General features: G+C 37.8%; 1 protein-coding gene across 2 annotated transcripts in view; it reads left to right on the top strand.

Moving 5' to 3' along the window:
- Positions 1–27,247, top strand: part of LOC110258382 (uncharacterized) — a 160,587-nt gene that overhangs the window by 100,742 nt on the left and 32,598 nt on the right. The window contains exons 12-17 of one of the 2 annotated variants that reach the window (XM_084980906.1): positions 7,503–7,644; positions 8,792–8,911; positions 9,727–9,852; positions 15,194–15,396; positions 17,944–18,106; positions 19,095–19,208. The gene's annotated coding sequence lies outside the window, so the exon portion shown is untranslated. The remainder of the gene's footprint in view (positions 1–7,502; positions 7,645–8,791; positions 8,912–9,726; positions 9,853–15,193; positions 15,397–17,943; positions 18,107–19,094; positions 19,209–27,247) is intronic. The other variant, XR_014818317.1, reaches the window with a different exon arrangement.

A 27,247-nucleotide genomic window follows, 5' to 3' on the forward strand; every position in this document is an offset into this window, starting at 1 on the left:
GACTTCCTTAGTCTCTTCTCCATAAAGAAGCCAGAAGCATCCTTTTAAAAATGGGAAGGATGTCAATTTATTCCTCAGCTTAACACCCCTTGGTGGCTTTGAATTGAATCCAGCTGTCTTACTTGGTCATGGAAGCATCTGCATGTAGTGTGGCCCACACTGTGTATTCAAGCTCATCTCTTACCATGTGAAACCATGCTAATCTCCTTTCAGTTCTTCGCACACATGAATACTTCAAAGTGCTTTCCTGCCTTTTACTTGGCCTGTGTTTTTTTGTTTGTTTTTTCTTAGTGTGCTGTATTTTTTTTCTTTTTTCCCCATTTAAAAAATTTTATTGAAGTAGAGCTGACTTACCAGTTGTGATCATTTCTGCTGTACAAGAAAGTGATTCAGTTACACATATACCCACATCCATTCTTTTTCAGATTCTTTCCCCATGTAGATTATCACAGAATATTGATTGTGTAGAGTTCCCTGTGCTGTAGAGCAGGTCCCCATTGGCCAGGCATTCAAAATACAGTGTGCATGTGCCAATTTCAAATCCCCAGTTGATGCCATCCCCCATCCCACCTGTCTTCGTTGGTAACCATAAGTTTGTTTAGAAAGTCTATGAGTCTGTTTCTGTCCTGCAATAAGTACATTTGTATCTTTTTTAGATTCCACATATAAGTGATATCATGTGATGTCTTTCACTAACTTCAGTTAGTATCTATAGGCCCCATCCATGTTGCTGCAAGTGGTATTATTTTATTCCTTTTTATGGCTGAGTATTTTCCATTGTGTGTGTGTGTGTACACACACCACATCTTGTTTATACAGCATATATATGGGTCTTGTTTTTGTATCCATTCAGCCAGTCTATGTCTTTTGGTTGGAGCTTTTAGTCCATTTACATTTAAGGTCATTATTGATATGTATGTTCTTATTGCCTTTTGTTAATTGTTTTGGATTTGTTTTTGTTGATTTTCTTTGGCCCTTTATCTCTTGGCCTTTTTTCTTGCATTTTGTTCTCTTGTGGTTTGATGACTATCTTTAGTGTTGTGTTTGAATTGCATCTATTGTAGATTTTTGGTTTGTGGTAACCATGAGGTTTTGATATAGGAGTCTATATATACACACGAGATTGCTTTAAGTTGCTGGTCTCTTAATTGCAAATGCATTTCCAGGAGCCTGTATTTGTACCTTCCTATTCTCACAATTGCTGCTTTTGGTGGCATATTTATATGTGGATGATTTCCTGCCTTTACTGATGTTTGCCTTTACTGGTGAGCCTCCTCATTTGTAATTTTCTTCTTTCTAGTTGTGGCCTTTTCTTTCTGCCTAGAGAGGTCCCTTTAATACTTGTTGTAATGCTGGTTTGGTGGCACTAAATTCTCTTAGTCTTTGCTTGTCTGTAAAGGTTTTGACTTCTCCTTCAAATCTGAAAGAAAGCCTTGCTGGGTAGAGTAATCTTTGTTGCGTATTTTTTGCTTTCATCACTTTAAATATATCATGCCACTCCCTTCTGGCCCACAGAGTTTCTGCTGAAAAATCAGCTGATAACCTTATGGGGGTTCCCTTGTATGTTATTTGTTGCTTTCAATATTTGCTCTTTGACTTTAATGTTGGACAGTTGGATTAATATGTGTCTTGGTGTGTTTCTCCTTGGGTTTATTCTATATGGTACTCGTTGTGCTTCCTGGATTCGAGTGAGTGATTCCTTTCCCATGTTAGGGAGGTTTTCAGCTATTATTTCTTCAAATATTTTCTCTGGCCCTTTCTCTCTCTCTTCTCCGTCTCAAACCCCTATAATGCAAATGTTGGGGCATTTAAAGTTGTCCCTGAATTCTTTGAGACTGTCCTCAATTCTTTTCATTCTTTTTTCTTTATTCTGTTCCACATCAGTGATTTCTACCAGTCTGTCTTCCACCTCGCTTATTTGTTCTTCTGCCTCCTGTATCATGCTATTGTTTTCTTCTAGTGAATTTTGTATTTCAGCTGTTGTGTTGATCATCTCTGCTTGTTGAATATTTAAATCTTCTATTCCTTTCTTGAATGTTTCTTCTAATTCATCGACCTTTGCCTCTATTTTTTTCCCCAAATCTTGGATCATCCTTACTAGAATTACTCTAAAGTATTTTTCAGACAGGTTTCCTATCTCCACTTCATTTAGCTGTTCTTCTGGGGTTTTGTCTTGTTCCTTCATCAGACTCATGTTTCTCTGACTTTTCATTTTGTAGAACATTTTGTGTGGTCTCTTTCCTGCAGGTTAGAGGGTTGTAGCCTCTCTTTCTTGTGGAGTCTGCCTGTTTGTGGGTGAAGTTGATTGATACAGGGGCTTCCTGATGGCAGGGACTGGTGACTGCCCCCTGGTAGGTGGAGCTGGTTCTTATCCCTCTGGTGGGTGGGGCTTTGCCTCTGGGTGTGATTGGGGGCAGCCTATTTGCTGATGTGTGGAGCTGTGTTCCCACCCTGTTTGTTGTCTGGCCTGGGGCCTCTCAGCCCTGATGGGTATGGCCAAATTTTTCCAAAGTGGCAGCCTCAGGGGAGCTCACACAGATGATTATTTCTGGGACCCCTGTCTCCAATGTCCTGCCCCCACATTGAGTCATGACTACACCTGCTCTCCAAAGAGATCCTCCAAGAACTCCCAGTGGGCTTGATCCATATTCCTATAGAGTCCCTGCTTTGTCCTGTGATCCAGTGCACATGAAACCCTGTGTGTCTCCCTGAGTCCTGTGGAGCTCCTGTGCTTAAGCCTCACTAGCCTTCAATGCCAAGTGCTCCAGGGCATCCTCCTCCCAATGCCAGACCCCCCAGGCATGGGAACCCAATGTGGAGCTCCAAATTTTCCCTCCTGTAGAAGAGCCTCTGCAATGTAGTTATTTTCCAGTCTGTGGGTCACCCACTGACTAGATTGTTTATATCATGAAAGCACCCCTCCTACTATCTTGATGTGACTTCTTTTGCGTCTTTGGATATAGGATGTCTTTTTTGGTACCTTCCAGTCTATTTTGTGGATGGGTCTTCAACAGTTAGTTGTAATTTTGGTGTTTTTGTGAGAGGAGGTGATCTTGAGTCCTTTTACTCTGGAATCTTGTCTCTGTCAAATATGTTCAGTTTCCCATGTTCCCTTGCAGTCCTGTCCACACATAACAAAGTCAGGGTGGTCTTTAGCAGGATGCTATTGTTGGCTCTGAATTAGTGACCAATAAATTTTTCTTCTTCCCCCTTGTGTAATGGTGAAAATCTGAATGTTCTCTCCCATGAGATCAAGGATCTCCACTTTTCGCTACTTCTATTCAACAGTATCCTGGAGGGTCTAGCCAAGTGCAATAACTATTTATATCTTGTCCTCTGTGCCGAGTCTAGTCTCACTGGCTCATGGGCACCCAATGACTTAGTGTTCTGTTGACTTCAGTTCTTCTTAAGGCTTACTCAGGTGTTGTTTCCTCAATAAAGCCTTCTAGGACCACTTTATTTATTTATTGTAGGGCCACACCTGTGGCATATGGAGGTTCCCAGGCTAGGGGTTGAATTGGAGCTGCAGCTGCTGTCCTGCACCCCAGCCAGATCCAGCTCCTGGCCAGATCCAGCCAAGCAACACCAAATCTGAGCTGCGTCTGTGACCTACACCACAGCTCATGGCAACACTGCATCCTTAACCCACTGAGCAAGGCCAGGGATCAGACGTGCATCCTCATGGATGCTAGTCAGATTCACTTCCATTGAGCCACGACAGGAACTCCATGGACCTCTCTATTTAAATAGCTTGTTTTCCATTTACTCTGGAAATGCTTATTTTAGCAAGTGTCTTCTTTCTTCTTTATAGTACTTTATGTTGTATAATTAGTTGTTTACTTGCATATTGTCTACCATTCCCACTGGAGTGTGAGCTCTTTAATTTGAGGATTTTTTTTTTAATTCTGCACTCTATCAACCTCTATACTTAGGGCTTTCAGTAAATACTGTTTGGAAAAATGAAAGTGAACCTCACCTTAAACCTTCTTTCAATGTCCTTAAGGACTGTGAGGATGAACTGAATTTGTTTTGTTCTCTCCTGATTCCTTAGCTTCCATTTCAGTCCTGCCAAAAACAGATATTTGGCAATTGTCAACAAAGGACTTGAAAAATGAAGTAGCCTGTGTTCTTCATATTCTTGTGTTCGTGAACACACTAAAATAGCCACAGATGTATAGATTGTGATCTTATGTAATTGAAAAATTAGATGTCATTAGTTTAATTTGTTAATTTTTAAAAATTTTAAACAGTTTTAAAAATACTGGCTGTATTGCCTGTGTTGTACAATATTTCCTTGAGCCTATATTATACCCACTAATTTGTATCTCCCATTCCCCCACCTCTATATCCAACTTAATTTTTAAAAATGATCTAACATGCCATCTCAAATAGCATAGTGTTTTGTAAGTGTGGATTTAAGAACCCTGCCTGAGTTCCAGTTCTGTGGCCTACAAGCTGTGTAAGCTTTGACAAGTTATTTAGTTTGTATCTCAGTTTGCTCATCTATCAAATGAAGAAAATTATGGGTTATTCTTATTATTGTGGACATAGGGTTATTATAAGGATTAAATTAGTTAATATTCATGAAGCATTTAGAAGAGGCCTGGCACTTGGTAAACATTATTTAATTATAATGAGTAAAGAATTATGTATATAATTTTACGTACTGAATTTCTTAGAGAACATATGTCTATGGAAATATCTCAAAATGTAACTTTGGGAAAGACCATTCTATTAATAATACAAACATATATTATTTTTATTTTTAATTTATTCTTTTTCCTTAACATAATTACTCTAAGATGGTATAGATGTTATTGCTTAAGTGACTTTGGCCTGCTTGCACCCTTGGGCAGCTTTGATTTGAGATTCAATTCTTAAAAATTAGGGATTTATTAGGAATTATATAGCAATGAATGACAAAGTTATTTATTACATATCTGTCTAGATATAAATATATTTATTATAACCCCTTTTATAAATCTTCACTTCTCGGCAGCAGTTGCCTTTAATTTGGTGATTCTTTATTCTGTCTGTACATGAGAATCACCTGGGAGACTTAAGAAATTACAAATATCAAGGGCTTATCCTTGATTCAGTAAAATCATTATCTCTGACATAGGCCTATTGGTGTTTTTGAATGTTTCCTCTGTAATTGTACTTTGTAATTGAAACTGAGAATTGGCTGCTTTTTATTTTTATTTTTTTTTAAATTTTTATTTATTTTTTGTCTTTTGCCTTTTTAGGGCCACACCTGTGGCGTATGGAAGTTCCCAGGCTAGGGGTTGAATCAGAGCTACAGCTGCTGACCTAAGCCACAGCCATAGCAATGCGGGATCCTTAACCCACTGAGCAAGGCTAGGGATCTAACCTGAATCCTCATGGATCCTATTTGGGTTCCTTAACCTCTGAGCCACAAACAGAACTCCTAAAGTGTTACTTTTTGGCAAGTGATTACTGAACTTTCCTGAAATTAAGGTCATATGATTCTTGATATGAAAATATGGATTTCTGGGCTTCAGCTCAAATGTACTAAATCTAAACTTCTAGGGGAGAAGTCTGATGATTATCTCTGTGTTAATAATGATATTGGGAGAGTCTGATCCAGCAAGTTCAGGAACTAAATGGGTAATGCCTGTTTACAAGAGATGAAGCACTTAGATGCTTGAAATAGGAGTTTACTTTGAAGGCTTTCATATATTTCAGGATTGGATCCAGTTCTTGTAATGAGTAGAAGAGGGTTTGGGTAGCTATTACAGTGCTAATTCGCTGCATTTTAAGAAGAAGAAAAAGGAGAAATTCATCAGTGTGCTGGCTAAGGACAAGAGTAAAATTAATGCCTTCGCTTTGTTACTGATTGCTGTTTTAGCTAGATGAAAGTATGTTTTACATTAGAAATACACTTTAGTTTTCTTTATTAAGGATAGGATATATTTTGATACACAAGTTGTTCCATAGCACAGGAAAATAGTAGGTGTCCACTTTTCTGATATAACTTTATTTTTCCTTGCCAGCTATGAATTTTTATGGAGAAATATGCAAATATAGAGCATGTAATTGTATATGTGACACAAAGGATATAGAGTCTTAGTATTTTGAGAGTTAACATGAATAGATTTGATTGAAAGCAATTGTAGAGTACCTGTTACTAATAATCAGTTTTGCTGAGGCATGTGCTGAGTTTCAATTTAATGTGTTAAGAGGCTGGAGTGTAGAAGCACTCTCAGTGTATAAGCCTTGCCAAATGTCTTGCATTCTTATCTCCATGCCTGTTTTTTATTCTACACTCCCAGCACTTGCGCAGTAATTCTTCTAAAATTATTATAGAAGTTCCTGCTGTGGCACAGTGGGTTAAGAATACAACTTCAGTGGTTTAGGTCACGGCAGAGGTGCGGATTTGATCCCTGCTCCAGTGCAGTGGGTTAAGGATCTGGCATTGCCAGCTGCAGCTTGGACTCAATCCTTGGCCTGGGAGCTTACATATGCCATGGGTGCAGCCATAAAAAAATATAGATATGTAAATAAGTAAAATTAATACTACCTTAAAATTTTTTTTTTAAATAGATCCACTACTGGCCAATCCCACAAGAGAAAGTGGCTGTAATTTCTGGTAGATTCAGAGAAAATTAGGAATTTGAAAAAGTGCTAATTCTTAGCTCCAAGACAAAGTTCTCCTTTAGTTTTAGCTTGCTAGCAATTTTAAAGTTAATGAAGGAGAATCACCTACTATTTTAAGAAAATATTCTTTCCTCTGTCTTATTTAGAAATTGTGTGCCATGTCAAGGACTTGGAATGTGTTGTGCTCTATTCAGTATCCAAATGTAAGACGTCAGTGTTGGTAGTTCATAACTATGGAAAGACAAAAAGAACCACTGGAATTAAAAAATACAGTGGAGGTAGTTCCCATTGTGGCTCAGTGGTATTGAATCCAACTACTATCCATGAGGATGCTGTGTTTGATTCCTGGCCTCACTCAGTGGATTAAAGATCCAGCGTTGCCATAAACTGTGGTGTAGGTTGCAGACATGGCTCGGATCTGGCATTGCTGTGGCTGTGGTGTAGGCCAGCATCTGCAGCTCTGATTCAACCCCTAGCCTGGGAGATTCCATATGCTGTGGGTGTGGCCCTAAAAAGCAAAAAACAGACAGAAAAAAACTAAAGTGGAGTAGGACTGAGTGTGCCTTAAGTGTCTTAATTTTTAAGTTTAATTATTTTAAGTTCCTTAAGTGATTACAACATTTATGTCTTAACAAGAGCCTCAAGTTTCTTTTTTTTAAAGGGAGCAAAATACCTAAAAACTGATGTTCGATTATAGCTTTATGTAATTCATCATCAGTTATATGATTAAAAGTCAGTTGGATTTCAGTTTCCTCCAAAGTATCATGAAAATTAATATGTTTATGTTGGTGAAAAATAAAACACTGGAAAGTAGGTAGTGGTATTAATGGTGGTGAGTATACGTGTGTTTATACATATGTACGTACTTTTTGCCTCTTCTACAGTTACATAGCAAACTTCTGGAGACAGAGCGCCATCTAGGGGAAGCTCATGGTATGCTGAAAGAACAGGCAGCTTTCAAGTGGAAAGTTGATGGATAAAGAACAAGTGGTTGATCTACACCTCAAACTTTCTCGTTTAGAAAAAGTTTGTATTTAAATGAGTTTTTTTAGTACATTTATTGTTAGATTTGAGGCGTCTTAAATATTTTTGTGTTCAGTCTTTATTTTCAAGTGCTTAGTTGGGTTTTTTAAAAACATTAAGTTGTGTCTCCCCAATAATAACATCCTGCTTATTAACTACATTAAGTCATTTTGTTGTGTTTGTATTCCTTAAAGCTCTCATTGAAAATTACAAAAAGGGGAGTTCCTGTCTTGGTGCAGTGGAAATGAATCCAACTAGGAACCATCAGGTTGCAGGTTCCATCCCTGGCCTTGCTCAGTGGGTTAAGGATCCGGCGTTGCCATGAGCTGTGGTGTAGGTCACAGATATGGCTCGGACTGGTGTGGCTGTGGCTGTGGCATAGGCCACCAGCTGTAGCTCCAATTTGACCCCTAGCCTGGGAACCTCCATATGCCATGGGTGTGCCCCCCCCCCAAAAAAAGACCAAAAAAAACAATAAAGGAAAGAAAATTACAAAGAGGACTACTCTTAAAATTTAGGCAGGAAAAATTCTGAGGGTGATTCTATCAGGCTGCTTGAGTCTTCTCACCCAGTAAGGAAATATCTTATCCCACTAATAGAAAACCAAAGTGAGTTTCTAATGAAACTGAAAAATGAACAGATGGTGAGGGCATTGATGACGTGTAGTTGGTGCATATGAACTTTGAATTTGCATTTAAGGATTTTTTTTAATTAAGCATGAGATTGAATACTATCCTAATTTAAGCTGTAGTTGCTGAAAATGGTAACTGTTGTTTGGTTAAACTCAAAGATATCTACATCAGATTATGTCTTTTATTAGAAGTAAAACAAATACTGATACTGTTATTTAGATTATTGTTACAACAATCTGTATGTAATCAATTCCTTGTTCATATTAGTACATAAAAACAATAATAAACTAAATGCTAATCTGGAGAAGAGAATTTTATTCTTCTCAGGGTAAGACTCTATACCTGGAATAATTTCTTAATCATAGGATTAAGATTTTATAAGTAATAAGTAATGTTGCTTTTAAAATTGATTTTATAGTCTGAATTTAGTTTTCTTTTCAAACTTTAGAATTGTGAGATTTGAAGTGATATCAGATATTTATAAATGATAGCATTATACCTTTGTCATTTTTTTTAAGCAGAAGGAAAATGTAACAAATTCCACAGAATTGCAGCATCAGTTAGATAAAACAAAGCAACAGCATCAAGAACAACAAGCTCTTCAGCAAAACACTACGGCAAAACTTTGAGAAGCTCAGGTTAATTCTATTTGAATTTTTATCCTTTCAAAGAAAAATTAACCAAATAATTATCCTTGTGTTGTGAAATTAGTTAATGCAGAGTACTTGATTATAAAGGGTTTTGATAAATTTCATTATCTGGAAAATTAGAAAATCTTTTCCTTTTGGTTACTATGTTGAAAATTTTTTCTAAAACATTAAATGTTTATTATAAACAGATTTATTATATTTCTTTAAAATATTTAAATTCTTATTTATACGTAAAAATTAGTGTTATTTATTTAAAATACCTTTATGAAAAATTGAAAATGTAGATAAAATTTCTTGGTTTAGTTAGCAAGAAATAACATTTCCTTCATTAGAACTTACTGTTTATTGGTCATATCCTTCCCTGCTTCAGAACTATCGTATGAACATTGGAGTTTTGGGTATAGAAGATATAAGAGATTGAGTTAAATTTGTATCAGTTCTATAGTATAGCTCAGATGATTGGAAGAAGTTAAATTTTTGTAAGGGTAAGGTGGTACCCAAATGTTTAAAATGAATTTGACCTTGACATTATATTTACTCCTTCAGTCTTTTGTTAATTCGTTGAATATTATCGAATACCATGTGTCAGGCCCTGTGGTAAGCACAGAAAATCAAGCTGCATAAGATGTCATGCCTGCCATCTAGGAAAGGCAGTCTAATGACATGCACACAGAAGCAGTACGGGAGTTTAGGGAAGTAATAAGTAACGGGCCTCTTTTTCCCTTCTGAGTTTGGATAGTGGCATGGTAATCAGATGGATAGAGATGAGAATATTCACTTATTTGTTCTTTGATTTCATTCAGTCCAACAAATATGTATTACTGTCTACTCTCAGCCAAGGAAGTGATTTTGTGGATATGGCCTCAGAGACAGCAAACAAAAATGTCTGCTCTCATGGAGCTTAGTGAAGAAGACAAACAATAGCCCAGGTAAATAGGCAAAATGTGTAGTATGTCAGATGGCCGTAAATGCTATGGCAGTGAGAAAAGGGAAGAGGAAGTACCTGGGGAATTGAGGTGGGACTGCAGCGATAGGGTTTCCAGGGAAGGCCTCCCTAAGAAGATGAAAGGCCTGAAGGAAAGGAGGGTGTGAGCCACGTGGATATCAGAAGAGCATTAGTTCATTAACAGGCTCCGAGGCAGGAGCATGTCTAAGGAACATCAGGAATCCAGTGCATGGAGTGAGAGAGATGAGAGAGGTAGAAGTGGTGCAGAGATCCCAAGGGATCAGAACATGTTGAACCTCACAGGTAGTTTTAAGGATTTTACTGTGGATGAGATGAGAAATTTTGGGAGGGTTCTGAGCAATGGAATAGCATGATCTGACTTGTAATTTCACAGGATTCCTCTGGCCCCTGCATTGAGAATAGACTGTAGAGGCTCATGAGTAGAATAAAAGAAATTAACGAAGAGACTGCTGTAGTAATCCAGATGAGAAATGGATAAGAGTGGAAATGATACAGGTAGTGATAAACAGTCAGATTCTAAATATACTTTAAAGGTAAAGCTGACAGATGTACTGATAGATTGATATGGGGTATTGAGAGAGAAGTCAAGGATGATTCCAAGGATTTCCAATGGAGTGGTCAGAAAGATGGAGGTCAAGCAAGGTGAAGACTGGGAATCCTATTGGATTTGACAACATGAGGTCATGGATGACACTGATCGATAGGAGCAATTTTTAAAGAAAAGGAGGGGCCAAAGCCTAATGGAGAGCGTCAGAGAAAAGGGGAGGAGAAAAATTGATACAGTGAATATAGATGACTCTAGTTTTACCATAAAGAGTAGCAAAGAAAAGGGTATGTAAAGCTGAGGTAGAGGATTTGGCACTGGTCTGCAATCAAGGGGTATTTCTCATAATGTACCCCAGAATGAAATTTGTTCGTTCAGTCCCAGACGAACCTGGAAATGACAGCCGTTTACTTTCTGTTAGGCAGTTTGTCTCATAAACTAAAGGGAGAGTGAAGGGCTGAGTTAGACAGTCTTAGTTCTTTATTCCAATCTCTCCAAAGAGTGAAGTTCTTATTCCCTGATGAGGAAGAAGAAAAGGATGGCACAGAGGCCAGGCAAAGTCTCCATTATGAAATAGCTTAGAAACAAATTAGAGAAATGCAGTGAGTGTAGTTCTGATGTACATATGTACATACAATTATTGTGATAGTGTAGAGGATCGTTGTTTAACTCAGATAGAATCTGGAAAAAAGTTACTGAAAATTTCCATAGAAAGGGCAGTCTTTGCAAAGGTGTGTAGATGTTTCTGTGTTGCATAGGTGGTAATAGTAGTATACTCCAAGTAGAAGTTACAAGGAAAAGACTGCTGAAGCTGATATGACCTAAACGGTTCGGTTTTGCTGGAGCTTAAAGGATAATATAGAGATGAGTTAGAGAAGAGGCCAGAGTATTAGACATGGGTAAGTTTATGGAAGGCCTTTCTTGAAGATAGAAGAGTGTTGATGGTCTTAAGATGTGACCTTTAGATAGGTTATTCTTGTGGATATAGGAAAGATGGATTTTGGAGAAAATATTCTGAGACAGGATCAGTTAAAGACTAATATATGTGGTGATTTAGATGAAAAACAATCATGTCCTTAGTTTATGTGATTGTTGAAAAAAGCATCATGGGGACCAGTATGAATAATATTTTGGAGATAAATAGGACTTACTGAATTAATAGCTGTAGGGAATCAGAGAGAAAGGGAATGACTTCCAGACTGGTAACATTGGGTGCATGGTGCATGGAAGTATCATCACCTGTGTTAGTGTATGTGAGAAAGATGGCTGTTTTATAGGACAATATGATGAGTTCTGTTTTGGACATGTCTTGAGCCACCTATGGGATATACTAGTTGAAAGCTTGAAGGAGATATAGTGTCTGTGAGAGATATCTGTATATATGGGGTAAATGGAATATTACATGTGATGTGAGAGTATAGTGAGAAAAGTGGACAACTGGTAACACAAGAATTTTGGGAAACAGTAGCATTTAGGGGATGGACGAGTGGAGGAAGAAGAGCCCAGAGAAAGAGAGAATGATCAGAGTAATCAAGGAGAACTTGCAGAGGGAAAGCCCAAGGACTAGGGAGAGTCAAAAGTTGGGAGTAATCAGCAACTTCAGATGTGGGTGTGTGGTGAGGATGCCCAGTATGATAAATGAAAGATATCCATTAGACTAGGCAGTTGAGAATGAGTGACCTTGTTAAACATAATTTCAATGAAGTGATAGACAAGAATGTCTGATTTTTTGATTGATGAGAGTAAGTGAGAGGTGAAGGAGTTGGGAAAGTAAATATGCATTACTTTTGAAATTTAAATGTGAATTGTATAAAGACTGGGCAGAAACTGAAGTGGGACTTGGTTTAAGAAATGTTTTTGAGAACCAGAGATACCCGAATATGTTTATAGTCTAGAACTAAGGAAATGGCAGAGAGGTAATAATTGAGGATATTGGAGAATGGGAGGTGACTAAAGAAATAAGGTATTGATGAGTTATGATGTCACTGATACAGTGGGTAATGGTAAGTTTGAACTTAGCCTGTGAAAGATATCCTTTGAAGCATGAGGAAATGTGTATTTGAATAAATTTAAAATTATGTATGTGTATATATAATTTCATAGGTAAGGGGAATAAAAACTATAGTTGATCATTCCTGAAGATTTGCTCCTCTCCCCTTTTTGGATAAAGTTTGACTAGTATAGCTAGCTGAATGTTAGATAGGCGGAGATTAAGAATTTGGAGATTAAGTTTTTACGTGGTTTTTCAGGGGAATGTTTGAAGATGACAACCCCATTCAAGTGACAGGATTGAAAAGGTGATTCTGAGTATATAATAGAGGACGGAATCTAGAAATTTGTGGTGGCACCAATCTGTGGAAGTTTGTGATTTTGCTCTAAAAGTGTTTAGAAATGTAGGTGTGGAGAAAGCAGATTGCAGCACTGATCTAGGATTGGACTTTTATGGGGCAGCTGTGTTGGAAATTTGGGGGTAGAAGGAAATGGAGAATGTAGATGAAAAACAGTTAAGCTTTGTTCACATCCATACATGAGGTTCAGCAAGGGAAGCTAGGCATATGCTAAAAAAGCTAGCGGAAGATTGAGGTCAGTGTCTCTGACACTGGAGAGCAGAAACGAGGTCATGAACTTGAAAAATGGTCAGGAAGGTATGGTCACAGAGTAGGATAGATTGACGTTTTTTATCTGGAAAAATTTCAAGTGACTGTAAGATCCTGCATGTGAGTGATTGAATGGAATGCATAGAGGTCCAGGAAATTAAGATGATGTAAAGGTTGAGGCTGTACTCTTAATTCTCTATGTATTTTGTACTTCCCAGGAAATTGGCAGAAATTGGGATTGAAAGAAAGACTAAATCAGGTCTCAAATCTTCAGTGAATGAGGTAGGGATATATAGATAGCAACACAGGACAGAGCGTAGAATAAATGAATGACGTACTTCCCAAAGCATCATTAAGCTTTTACTTGAGGTTGAGAATAATGATGATAAAAAAAATATCTAGAAAAAGTGAACCCCTCCGGCTTGCCCAACAGAACGGTCCTTATGTATCAGAAGGGGCTGTTGGGGAATCAGTACCTGTAAAGGGAGAACCAAATTTCAGGTAGACTTGGCAATAGAGTGCTAGTTCTGGAAAAAGCTCAGGCCTGCACTATGGTCCCAGAAGATTAGTGCAATGTGCAGAAAGGGGTCATTAGTGGCAGGAACAGAGGATGACCACAGAGTAAACCTGGTTGCTTTTCATTGTTTTGTGATGGAAGCATAGATGAGAAACATGTTTGAAAGTAACTGTTTTCACCTATTTTAATATTGGCACACATTGTTGAGGGTATTATGTGGTTGCTGACTCTGTCTCGGCAAGGTGGGATGGGCTACTGTAACATTTGCAGAAGGCCTGTTAGGGTCTTGTTCTGGGTGGAGGCTCTCTGGCTCTCCTAGAATGATGGAGAGAGAGGCAAAGGCTGTGGGTCAGGTAGCCCCAAAACATGCAAGGGTGTGGTTCCAGAGGTGGGCTGTTTGTACATGTGCTGGGTAACATGAAGGCCCTTGGTAAAGTAGAAAAGAAGGAAAGCTTGATGGAGCAATAGAAGGGTCCTCCTGGGTTACTGGAAAGCACCTTCATGAGTGTATGTCTGTTAGACTGCAGCCCTTGTTTTTCCATTCATTCAATAAATATCTTAGAGCTCATGTGTCTTGGATACATAAGTGAATAAAACAGGCAAAAATCCTCATCTTCATGGAGTGTATGTTCTTGTGAGGGGGTGGAGGGAGGCAGATACACATGGAAAATAAGTAAATTATTTAGTATGTTAGAAGGGATAAGTGCTATGGGAAGAAAAAAAACTCTTCAGGAGAGGGAGCATTGGTAAAGGAGCATTTGTGTTTCTTTCTTAGGGCTGCACTCATGACATATGGAAGTTCCCAGGCTAGGGGTCAGAATGAGAGCCATAGCTGCTGCCACAGCCAAAGAAACACAGGATGTGAGCCTTGTCTGCGACCTACACCACAGCTCATGGCAACACTGGGTCCTGAACCCACTGAGTGAGGCCAGGGATTGAACCTGCATCCTCATGGATATTAGTCAGATTCACTTCCACTGTACCACAGTGGGACCTCCAAGGCTGCGATTGTAAATGTACTGATCAGGGTAGATGTGATTGAGAAGCTGACATTTGAGCAGATATTTGAAGGCCAGGGGATGAGCCACGTGACTCTGTAGGGAAGGTGCCAGGTAGAAGAAACAGTGCAAAGGCTCTGAGGTGGGATTGTGCCTGGTGTGATCAGAAATAATGAGGAGTCCCATGCGTCTGAAATGGATTAAACAGGATTACAGTAGGTGGTGAGGTTAGAGTGTTAGAGTAAGCATGTGGTTAATCGAAGGGATTTTTGGTTAAATTCTAGTTTGTTAGTAACGTAGATTTAGGAGTTCTTGTGTGGAGCAACAGACTAAGGATCTGGTGTTGTCACTGCAGTGGCTTGGGTTGCTGCTGTGGCTTGGGTTTGATCCTTGGCTGGAAAACTTCCACATGCTGTGAGGATAGCTCTCCCCCATATATAAATATATGTAAAATATAGCGTTATGTTGTTAACTATATTGTCATAATTATTTACTTATATTTGCCATATTAAAATGTAATGATTAGTAAACATGTAAGACTAAAGGTATGAATCTTAAAATTTATTATGAGTCATTTTGTTTGAGGAATAATGAGGAATAACTTTAAGTTCTCTATTTTTAACGTAGTAATTTTCAATTCTTTACAGAATGATTGGGAAAAAGTGCTTCGTCAATTTGGTGATAAGGACCAAAAGATCCAGAACCTTGAAGCCTTATTACAGGAGAGTAAAGAAAATATTTCTTTCCTAGAAAAGGAAAGAGAAGATTTTATGCAAATACTCAGGCTGGTGAAGGAGAGACCGCTGTTCTTAATCAGTTGCAGGAAGAAAACCATATATTACAGGAACAAGTAAGCTTGTCTAGTGTATTCTGTTTCTAAAATTTATTTTTATCTCTCTAAATCTTACAAAGTGCTTTATGTAAATGGTTCTGTTAATTTTAGTGCTTGTAAAATTATTATGTATTTCTGAAAAAAACCGTCTCATTTACCTTAGAGGTGGGGTGCTATTGCAGTGAAAATAAGTTATTTACCATGATTTGATAAAGGAAATCTCAGTTCACACCCCAGGATGTAACTTATTACCTGTGTGACCATAAGCAAATCATTTAACCATGTTAACTCATTGGAAAAGTATAGTTAGTTCATACTGGGAAGTTAGACTTACTTCTTGGCATTTTGTGATGTTTTGAAAAGGAAAAGTAAGGAACAAAATATAAACTATAGCAGGTGTTAGTTATTTCTGTGTATTGCTTACTATCCAGACGTAGTGGTTACACATATATTTGATAATGTACATGTCTTTGGGATATATAGTTAATAACAATTTTGAAAAGCAGACTTCTTATTTTAACATTTGTATGTTAGTTTAAGTGAAACATAAAATTTATTAGCTCAATATGTTTTCAAACTGTAAAGCATTTAGTGTCACTTTTGGGGAAGAATTGCCCAATAGGTGAATCATAATTATCTAAATGAAAAAGTTTTAAAAGTATCAGTAGGCCATATCACTTTTCTAATTTAGGTATTAGAATATAACACAAAACTTTTTTCTGCATTTCAAAGTTAGCCTTGGCTACCAGTTTTATGAGGAATTCTTTAGCCTAGTTTTTAGTTGGAAGTTGCATACAACGTAACATTGCATGTTATACAAATGTCAGAAAATCCTATACAATTTTTTAAAAAGAGTAGGTAAAAATAAATCTATGTCCTTCTGCTTCTAGCTGTGATGGAATAACTGGCAAGCTATTTAGTCCTCCCACTTTAAACAGCCAGAAAAGTGGGAAAAACTATAAAATAACTGTTTTCAGACATTTTACAAGAAATACTATAGGGGAGTTCCCCTCGTGGCTCAGCAGGAATGAACCTGACTAGTATCCATGAGGATGCTGGTTCGATCCCTGGCCTCGCTTGGTGGGTTAAGGATCCAGGTGTTCACCATGCGCTGTGGTGTAGATCACAGAAGTGGCTCAGATCCTGAGTTGCTGTGGCTATGCTGTGGAGGCTATAGCTGCAATTCAGCCCCTAGTCTGGGAACTTGCATATGCTGCAGGAGTGGCCCTAAAAAGCAAAAACAAACAAACAAAAAAAAAAAACAAAAAAAAAATCACTATCGGGCTTTCATCTCAGAGAAGAAAAGCAGGTGAAATGAACATCTCCAACTTTTGACCTGGAGACATTTTCCAGCCTGGTGCAGGTGGGGGAATCCACAGAGAGCACAGTGGTCTCACTGAACTAAGGAATGAGAGGTTTAAGTTGAGGGAGGTTGAACTCAAATTTGCAGGGTAGAAGGGGAACAATGAGAGTACGGAACAATATAGAGAAAATTCTCCAGAAACCTACATAGGGATCCACTTAAGCCTTTAGCTGAATGCTGAGCTTTACACTTATAAGGAGGAATTCCATGAGGTCAGCAGTGGAACAAATTATTAGGAGCTGCAGCTGAAAAATGATCAGAACTCACAGAGCTGGGATATGTTCAAGTTCCAGCCAGTCAGAGAAGAAAGACATGGTTGAACACTTGAGGGCATTCAGTAAAAACCCCAGAAATGTCACACCTTAAGAATAAAGCTAAACTAGCCCTAGAGTAAATGCTAGCATACACCTCACCTAACAAACATAGGAACAAGCCTGGAAAGAATCCAGCTGGACCACCAAGTGTATTAACTGCCTGCTGGGGCAAAATTCAACCTTCATTGAAAGAAGACAACCAAATCTAGCCTCATCACAAACATCAAAAAATTACTAGACATACAGAGAAGTGGAAAACATGAGCTATAAGCAAAAGAAAAATGATTCAATGGAAATAGAACCTAAAATGAGAGAGGATAGTCATCAGACAAGCACTTTCACACAGCTTTTCAAATATATTTATGGATACGAACAGCTCATACAACTGAACAACAACAAAACAGCCCACCCCAATTGAAAAATGGGCAGAAGGCCTAAATAGACATTTCCCCAAAGAAGATGTATGGATGGGCAGTAGGCACATTGAAAAGATGCTCAGCATCACTAATGGTTAGAGAAATGCAGATCAAAACTACAGTGAGGTACTACCTCACACCAGTGAGAATGGCCATCATTAATAATTCTACAAATAACACATGTGGAGAGGGTGTGGAGAAAAGGGACCCCTCCTGTACTGTCAGTGGAAATGTCAATCACTACAACCACTATGGAAGGAACAACAGTATGGAGGGTCCTCAAGAAACTAAATATAGAACTATCATGTGGTCCATGTTTATTTGTTTTTGGAAAGATGGGAACAGTTTTTCTCAAAAAGTTGAGATAATCTGTCAGAGTAATTTAACATTCTCATGTTGCTTAAATTTGGGTTTCTTCGTTCTTACTATATCATTCATGACCTTTATAATTAGAGTGTTGCCTATATGGTAGGTAACTCAACTAAAGGCCCAGGAGAATTTGCATGACCAGGTGCAAGAGCAGAAGGCACTTCTTAGAGCTGCACAAGACTGTCCTCTCCCTAGAAGCCAGCATCAATGAATTAAATAATCAATTAAATGAAAGAAAGGAGAAGGTCTCCCAGCTTGACATACAGGTAATATTGAATTATGTGACTTAATATGAAGTTTGTATGAAGAAAGCATGTTTTAGGATCACATTTTGAACTGTTTCTCCCCCCTCCCTACCCTGCTCTCCTGCCTTACTTATTAATGGAAAAACAAATAAGAATAGGAATTAAATTAAGGTTCTGTTTTGAAAGTTTGTTGAACTTTTCTGTTTGCCTCTCTCTCTCTCTCATTCTCTCCTTCCCCCTCCCTCTTCCTCTTTCTCTCCTCTTGAAACCACCAAGTCTTTTCACTTTTCTGTTTTCATGAATCCCTTTTTGTTGTTTTTGAAGTTTAAAGCAATTTGATATTATACCATTAGATCTCTGTTAAATTTCTTTGAATTATTTTGAATTTGATTTTTAAATTTTACTTTAAAGTTTTGATTAAAAAAGCCCTTATATGATACCATTATGTATATTAGCATATTTTCTTTCAGAAGCCAATATGGGAATCTTGCTCAGTGAGTCCATCGAGGAGTGGGAATTAAGATGTATTTCTTTCTCCATTCTCATCATTGGTTTCTTACTCTATACTGTAGTAAAGAAAGTTACTAGAAACATTGCTAACACTTAAATTTTTTTAGAAGAATAATTCCATTGAAAATCAGAAATAATACAATAAGTTATTCAAATTTGGAAAAAAAAGAGGATACCCATTTCATTTTTCAAAAAATATAATTTGTTGGATGAGTATCAAATAATTCAGTATGTGGATGCCCAGTGGAGAGGGAAGAGTGCTTTGGTGTTATATAGGGATTTATTTTTATCTTTTATCCAAATATTAGGAATCTTTTCCCTTACTCATCCTTGTTTGGGGAATTATCACATACTTATTTTCTTAATGCCTGAATCTTTATGTTTTCTGACATAAGATTTAAATTTTTTAAATTATTTAGTGACAGAAGTCATGTGCACTCAGGCAAGGGGGAAATCAAGAATTAAATATAAACTAAATGCTGTGTAAATTTTGTTACAGATTAAAGCCAAAACTGAATTATTACTATCAGCAGAAGCAGCAAAATCTGCTCAAAGAGCAGATCTTCAAAATCATTTGGACACAGCTCAAAATGCATTGCAAGATAAACAGCAGGTAAGGGAACTTGATACGATTTTTTACCATAACCTAAAGTTTTGGTAGATAAAATAACTGAAAATGTGTAAAAATGATACTCAGTTTTATATAATATTGAAATTGACGTATTCTCCTTAATTTCTCCCTGAGTTCAGAGCTAGTTGAGTGGCAGATGCAGGAGTCAGACAGATGGAGATAAAAATAGTATCTTTGTTTTTGATAAAGCTCTACTTGTGTGCAGCTACAGTTGGGCTTTTTAATATTGTATTTCTCCCATTAATTAGACCTTGGCACAAAGCTAAAATATTTACTCCTGAGGGCCAATGATTGGGAAAGAAAGCTAGACTTCCACACCTGTTTTTAGTAGGTAATCGAGCTATGATCCAGGTATGTTTCCTACCTGGAAGCAGGAAAAGAGCATTGTGTGTTCCATCTCAGTAATTAAAGTTACTCTCTTTTCTTGGGGGTAGGAGTAAGTGGGCCAGGAAGGGATACATCAGTTAATCTTCTCAATAGTTCCACAGAATAATAGCTGCTTACTTTAGGGTCAAGGTCAGAATGCTGGTAGATGTTTCTTTCCTTTCACCAGGTAGGAATTTAAAAAATTTACTTCTTAAGAAATAATACTCGTTGTCAGTCCAAATTTTTTTAACAACATAGTAGTATATCAAGTTAACAAAACCATTTTCTATATTTACCCTAAGCTCTTAGATTGCATGTTTACTTTAAATTTTGATACATATTGTTTCAGACCTCTACAAACACTCAACCAGTGTGTGTCTGTGTGTGTTTCTGTGTGTGTGTAAGCAAGAAGAGAGAGAGAGACCACACCCATTGGTCTTTTTTTCTTTTACGCACATTGTAGCCGTATATGATGTTGATCTTCAAATTGCTTTTTACTTACATTATTGCCAAAGACATCTGGAAAGTATTTTCTAAGCTCAATAATCAGTGTCAAAAGCTATAGTGGAAAATGTATTCATAAGAGTAACCACGGAAAAGTTTAAAATTTTCCTGCTGAAAATATTACTACTAACAAAATTCTACAGCAAGTAGCTAAAAGAGTAAAACATTTTCAGAAGTACGTGATGAAGGGTTAATATTTTTGATGTTTAAAGCACTTTCACATAAGAAATAAGTGAACCTACAAAAGGATACAATCAAACCTAAATTAGCAAACCCTCAAGTTCATTAAGAATCAGTTTCAAATTAAGATAAAAATAAAATATGCCCTTACCAATGTAAACTGTGTGTATGTAACACCAGAAGTGTTGATGTGGTGTAGTAAAGCCACTTTCATGCACTGCTTGTGGTAGAAGACACTAGTTTAACCTTTTGATATCGGTAGGGGAAGCTGGTTGGTAGTACATTTATTTTAAGAACTGTAGGATTTTTCTTATTCTTTTTTTTTATACTTTTTTATTTTCCCACTGTCCAGCAAGGGGGTCAGGTTATCCTTACATGTAAACATTGCAGTTACATTTCCCCCCACCCTTTGTTCTGTTGCAACATGAGTATCTAGACAAAGTTCTCAATGCTATTCAGCAGGATCTCCTTGTAAATCTATTCTAAGTTGTGTCTGATAAGCCCAAGCTCCCGATCCCTCCCACTCCGTCCCCCTCCCATCAGGCAGCCACAAGTCTTTTCTCCAAGTCCATGAGTTTCTTTTCTGAGGAGATGTTCATTTGTGCTGGATATTAGATTCCAGTTATAAGTGATATCATATGGTTTTGTCTTTGTCCTTCTGGCTCATTTCACTCAGGATGAGACTCTCTAGTTCCATCCATGTTGCTGCAAATGGCATTATGTCGTTTGTTTTTATGGCTGAGTAGTATTCCATTGTGTATATATACTACATCTTCTGAATCCAATCATCTGTCGATGGACATTTGGGTTGTTTCCATGTCCTGGCTATTGTGAAGAGTGCTGCAATGAACATGCAGGTGCAGGTGTCTCTTTTAAGTAGAGTTTTGTACGGATATATGCCCAAGAGTGGGATTGTGGGGTCATATGGAAGTTCTTTTTTTTTTTTTTTCTTAAGTTTTTTTCCCACTGTACAGCAAGGGGGTCAGGTTATCCTTACATGTATACATTGCAATTACAGTTTTTCCCCCACCCTTTCTTCTGTTGCAACATGAGTATCTAGACATAGTTCTCAATGCTATTCAGCAGGATCTCCTTGTAAATCTATTCTAGGTTGTGTCTGATAAGCCCAAGCTCCCGATCCCTCCCACTCCCTCCCCCTCCCCTCAGGCAGCCACAAGTCCCTTCTCCAATTCCCTGATTTTCTTTTCTGAGGAGATGTTCATTTGTGCTGGATATTAGATTCCAGTTATAAGTGATATCATATGGTATTTGTCTTTGTCTTTCTGGCTCACTTCACTCAGGATTAGATTCTCTAGTTCCATCCATGTTGCTGCAAATGGCATGATGTCATCCTTTTTATGGCTGAGTAGTATTCCATTGTGTATATATACCACTTCTTCCGAATCCAATCATCTGTCGATGGACATTTGGATTGTTTCCATGTCCTGGCTATTGTGAATAGTGCTGCAATGAACACGTGGGTGCAAGTGTCTCTTTTAAGTAGAGCTTTGTCCGGATAGATGCCCAAGAGTGGGATTGCAGGGTCATATGGAAGTTCTATGTATAGATTTCTAAGGTATCTCCAGACTGTTCTCCATAGTGGCTGTACCAGTTTACATTCCCACCAGCAGTGCAGGAGGGTTCCCTTTTCTCCACAGCCCCTCCAGCACTGTTCTTTGTGGTTTTATTAATGATGGCCATTCTGACTGGTGTCAGGTGATATCTCATGGTAGTTTTGATTTGTATTTCTCTTATAATCAACGATGTTGAGCATTTTTTCATGTGTTTGTTGGCCATCTGTGTATCTTCTTTGGAGAAATGTGTATTCAGGTCTTTTGCCCATTTTTCCATTGATTGATTGGTTTTTTTGCTGTTGGGTTGTATAAGTTGCTTATATATTCTAGAGATTAAGCCCTTGTCAGTTGCATCATTTGAAACTATCTTCTCCCATTCTGTAAGTTGTCTTTTTGTTTTCTTTTGGTTTCCTTTGCTGTGCAAAAGCTTTTCAGTTTGATTAGGTCCCATGGGTTTATTTTTGCTCTAATTCCTATTGCTTTGTGGGACTGACCTGAGAAAACATTCATGATGTTGATGTCAGAGAGTGTTTTGCCTATGTTTTCTTCTAGGAGTTTGATGGTGTCCTGTCGTATATATTTAAGTCTTTCAGCAATTTTGAGTTTATTTTTGTGCATGGTGTGAGGGTGTGTTCTAGTTTCATTGCTTTGCATGCAGCTGGCCAGGTTTCCCATCAATGCTTGCTGAATAGACTTTCTTTTTCCCATTTTATGTTCTTGCCTCCCTTGTCAAAGATTAATTGACCATAGGTGTCAGGGTTTATGTCCGGGTTCTCTATTCTGTTCCATTGGTCTGTCTGTCTGTTTTGATACCAGTACCACACTGTTTTGATGACTGTGGCTTTGTAGTATTTCTTGATGTCTGGGAGAGTTATGCCTCCTGCTTGGTTTTTGTTTCTCAGGATTGCTTTGGCGATTCTGGGTCTTTTGTGGTTCCATATAAATGTTTGGATTGTTTGTTCTAGTTCTGTGAAAAATGTCATGGGTAATTTGATAGGGATTGCAATGAATCTGTAGATTGCTTTGGGTAGGATGGCCATTTTCACAATATTGATTTTTCCAATCCAGGAACATGGAATATATTTCCATTTCTTTACATCTTCTTTGATTTCTTTGATTAAGGTTTTATAGTTCTTGGCATATAGGTCCTTTACCTCCTTGGTCAGGTGTATTCCGAGGTATTTGATTTTGTGAGGTGCAATTTTAAATGGTATCGTACTTTTGTATTCCTATTCTAATATTTCATTGCTGGTATACAGAAATGCAACTGACTTCTGAATGTTAATCTTATATCCTGCCACTTTGCTGAATTTATTAATCAGTTCAAGGAGTTTTGGGGTTGAGTCCTTAGGGTTTTCTAGGTATAGAATCATGTCATCTGCATACAGTGACAGTTTTAACACTTCTCTTCCTATATGGATGCCTTTGATTTCTTTTGTTTGTCTAATTGCTGTGGCTAAGACTTCCAAAACGATGTTGAATAGCAGTGGTGAGAGTGGGCATCCCTGTCTTGTTCCAGATTTGAGTGAGAAGGCTTTCAGTTTTTCCCCATTGTGTATTATGTTTGCTGTGGGTTTATCATAAATGGCTTTGATTATATTCAGGAATGTTCCCTCTATACCCACTTTGGCGAGGGTCTTGATCATGAATGGATGTTGAACTTTGTCAAATGCTTTTTCTGCATCTATTGAGATGATCATATGATTTTTGACTTTTTTTTTGTGAATGTGGTGTATGATGCTGATTGATTTGCGTATGTTGAACCATCCTTGTGAACCTGGGATGAACCCAACCTGTTCATGGTGTATAATTTTTTTGGTATGTTGTTGGATTCGGTTGGCTAAGATTTGGTTGAGAATTTTGCATCTATATTCATCAATGATATTGGCCGATAGTTTTCTTTTTTGGTGGTATCTCTGTCTGGTTTTTGGAATGAGGGTGATGGTGGCATCATAGAATGTCTTTGGCAGTATTCGTTCTTCTTCAACCTTTTGAAAGCGTTTAAGGAGGATGGGCACCAATTCCTCTTTATATGTTTGATAAAATTCACCTGTGAAGCCATCTGGTCCTGGGCTTTTATTTGTAGGGAGTGATTTTATGACCTCTTCAATTTCATTTCTAGTGATTGGTCTGTTCAGTTGGTCTGTTTCTGCTTGATTCAGTTTTGGCAGGCTGTAAGATTCTAGAAAATTGTCCATTTCTTCCAGATTGTCAAACTTGTTGCCATATAGTTGTTCATAGTATTCTCTTATGGTTTTTTGTATTTCTGCAGTATCCGTTGTGATTTCTCCTTTTTCATTTATAATTTTGTTTATTTGGGTTCTTTCTCTTCTCTTTTTAGTGAGTCTGGCCAGGGGTTTGTCAATTTTGTTCACCTTTTCAAAGAACCAGCTCTTGGTTTTATTAATTTTCTCTATTGTTTTTTGAATCTCTATTTTATTGATTTCTTCATTGATCTTTATAATTTCCTTCCTTCTGCTGACTTTAGGACTTTTTTGTTCTTCTTTTTCTAATTCGTTTAGGTGGAGGGTTAAGTTGTCCATTTGGGATCTTTCTTCTTTTTTGAGAAAGGCCTGTATTGCTATAAATTTCCCTCTGAGCACTGCTTTCGCAGCATCCCATAGATTTTGAGAGGTTGTGTCTTCATTATCATTTGTTTCAAGGTAGTTTTTAATTTCCTTCTTGATTTCCTCATTGACCCATTGGTTTTTAAGTAGCATGTTGTTTAGTGTCCATGGAGTAGGTTTTTTATCTTTGCTTTTCCCATGGTTGATTTCTAATTTCATGGCATTGTGGTCAGAGAAGATACTTGAGATAATTTCTATGCTCCTAAATTTATTGAGATTCGCTTTATGTCCCAATATGTGATCGATTCTTGAGAATGTTCCATGAGCATTTGAGAAGAATGTGTATTCTGCTTTTTTTGGATGTAGTGTCCTGAAGATATCAATGAAGTCTAACTTTTCTATTGTTTCCTTTAGGATCTCTGTTGCTTTATTGGTTTTCTGTCTAGAGGATCTGTCCATTGATGTGAGGGGGGTGTTTAGGTCTCCTACTATGATTGTATTCTCATCAATATCTCCCTTTATGTCTGTTAATATTTGTTGTATGTATCTGGGTGCTTCTATGTTTGGGGCATATATGTTGATGATAGTAACATCCTCTCCTTGGATGGATCCCTTAATCATTAAGTAGTGTCCTTCTTTGTCTTTCTTTATGTCTTTTGTTTTAAAGTCTATTTTGTCTGATATGAGCGTTGCGACTCCTGCTTTTCTGTCTTGTCTATTGGCGTGAAATACTTTTCCCCAGCCTTTCACTTTCAATCTATATGTATCTTTTGTCCTAAGGTGAGTTTCTTGTAGGCAGCATATTGAAGGTTTTTGCCTTTTTATCCACTCAGCCACTCTGTGTCTTTTGATTGGGGCATTCAGTCCATTGACATTTAAGGTCATAATTGATAGATGATTATTTATTGCCATTTGAACCTCGTGTTCCAGTTGATTCTATGGTTCTCCATTCTTCCTTTCTTTTTTTTTGGTTTTTTTTTTTGGTTGGATGGTCTCCTGTTATTATCTGCTTGAGTGTATTTTTTTTTTTCATTTTTCGCAAATGCAATATTTGGTTTTGGCTTGTGGTTGCCCTGTTTTTTAAGTATGCTAACCCCTTCCCATAATTGTGTGTTTTAGCCTGATGGTCCTGTAAGTTCAAACACTTCATTACTATATTAAAAATTAAGAAGAGAGACATACATACAAACAAAAAGGGTTATTTACCTCCTAACATCCCTTGCCCACATTTTATGGTTTTGATGACTCTTTTATTTTTTTCTTTTTAATTTTATTTTGTTTGAAGCATGTTCATGATTAAATCTGTATGCTGGCTTATTTGAGTGACTGCTCTCTGATGGCATTTTCCTCAGTCCTAGTTCTTCCTCTTCTTCTTCTTTTTTTTTCTTTTCTTTTTTCTTCCCTTTCCTTCCTTTCTTTTTGGTTTAGAGAAGCCCTTTCAATATTTCCTTTAACCTGGGTTTCGTGTTGCTGTATTCTTTAAGTTTTTGTTTGTTGGGAAAAATTTTTATTTCCCCTTCTATTTTAAATGATATTCTTGCTGGATAGAGTATTCTAGGTTGCATATTTTTTCCTTTGAGCACTTTAAATATCTCTTGCCATTCCCTCCTGGCCTGTAGTGTTTCTGTAGAGATATAAGCTGATATTCTTATGGGGGTTCCCTTGTGGGTAACATTCTGTTTTTCTCTTGCTGCCTTTAGGATCCTCTCTTTATCACTAACTTTTGCCATTTTTATTATGCTGTGTGTTGGTGTAGGTCTGTTTGGGTTCAGTTTGTTTGGGGCCCTCTGTGCTTCTTGTATCTTGAACCCAGTATCCTTTAGATTTGGGAAGTTTCCAGCGATAATTTCTTCAAATATATTTTCCATCCCCTTATCTTTTTCTACTCCTTCTGGAATTCCTATTATGCGTAGATTGGCCCGCTTTATATTATCCCATAGGTCTCTTATATTGCTTTCCAGTTTTTTGATTTGGTTTTCTGTCTGTTGACCGGATTGATTGATTTCCATTATTCTATCTTCCATATCACTGATTTGTTCTTCTGCATTATTCATTCTGGTTTTTTCTGCCCCTAGTTCAGTTTGCATCTCTGCAAATGAATGTTCTAGTTTTTCTTGGCTCCTCCTTATATTTTCTAGTTCCTTTCTGAGGGTATCTGCATTACTGTTCATATCTTCTCTTAATTCCTTCAGTATTTTCAGTATTTCTCTTTTGAACTCCAGGTCTGTCAGTCTGCAGAGATCTGTTTCATTGTTGACTGTTTGAGGTGAGTACTCCTGTTGGTTTGACTGGGGGTGGTTTCTCAGCTTCTTCATCTTGCTTGTTGTTTTCTTTCTCCTGAGGGAGTTGTACTCTCCGTGATCGGGCAGTGTTTGCCTTGTCACTACCGTGGAATATTTCCTGAGGGCTGGCGTTGTTGGTCAATCTTTTTTGAGGCAGTGTGGCTTTTCTGGAGTGTTGATGGGGCTAACAGTGTTTCTTTGAAGCAATGGAGGACTTCCTGAGGGCAGACAGGACTGGGAGGTCCACCCCACGATGGTCGCGGATTTCACTTGGTCATGCAGAGCTTGCTCTGGTGTTTTTAGGCTGTGGGGTTCTTGCAGGGAGTTGGCGGTGTTGGGCAGCTGCTCTTCAGGGGTGCATCACCCCCTGGGGGCTGGAGAAGCTATCTGGGTCACTGAGAACCTGAGAGGCTCTTCCCTAGGGCAGCCCAACTCAGAAGGACAGCCTGAGAATATCGGCGAATCTTTTCACAGTCTGGCTGAGCTTGTTGCAGCTTTTCTGGGCCGCAGGGGCTCTTCCAGGGGGCTGGTGGTGCTGAGCAGTTATT

This window comes from Sus scrofa, chromosome 10 (genome assembly GCF_054392235.1).
Source record: "Sus scrofa isolate SSC_HxYL_T2T_F1_AM1 chromosome 10, Sscrofa_HxYL_maternal_Yorkshire_Landrace_v2.0, whole genome shotgun sequence".
NCBI classification, from domain to species: Eukaryota; Metazoa; Chordata; class Mammalia; order Artiodactyla; family Suidae; genus Sus; species Sus scrofa.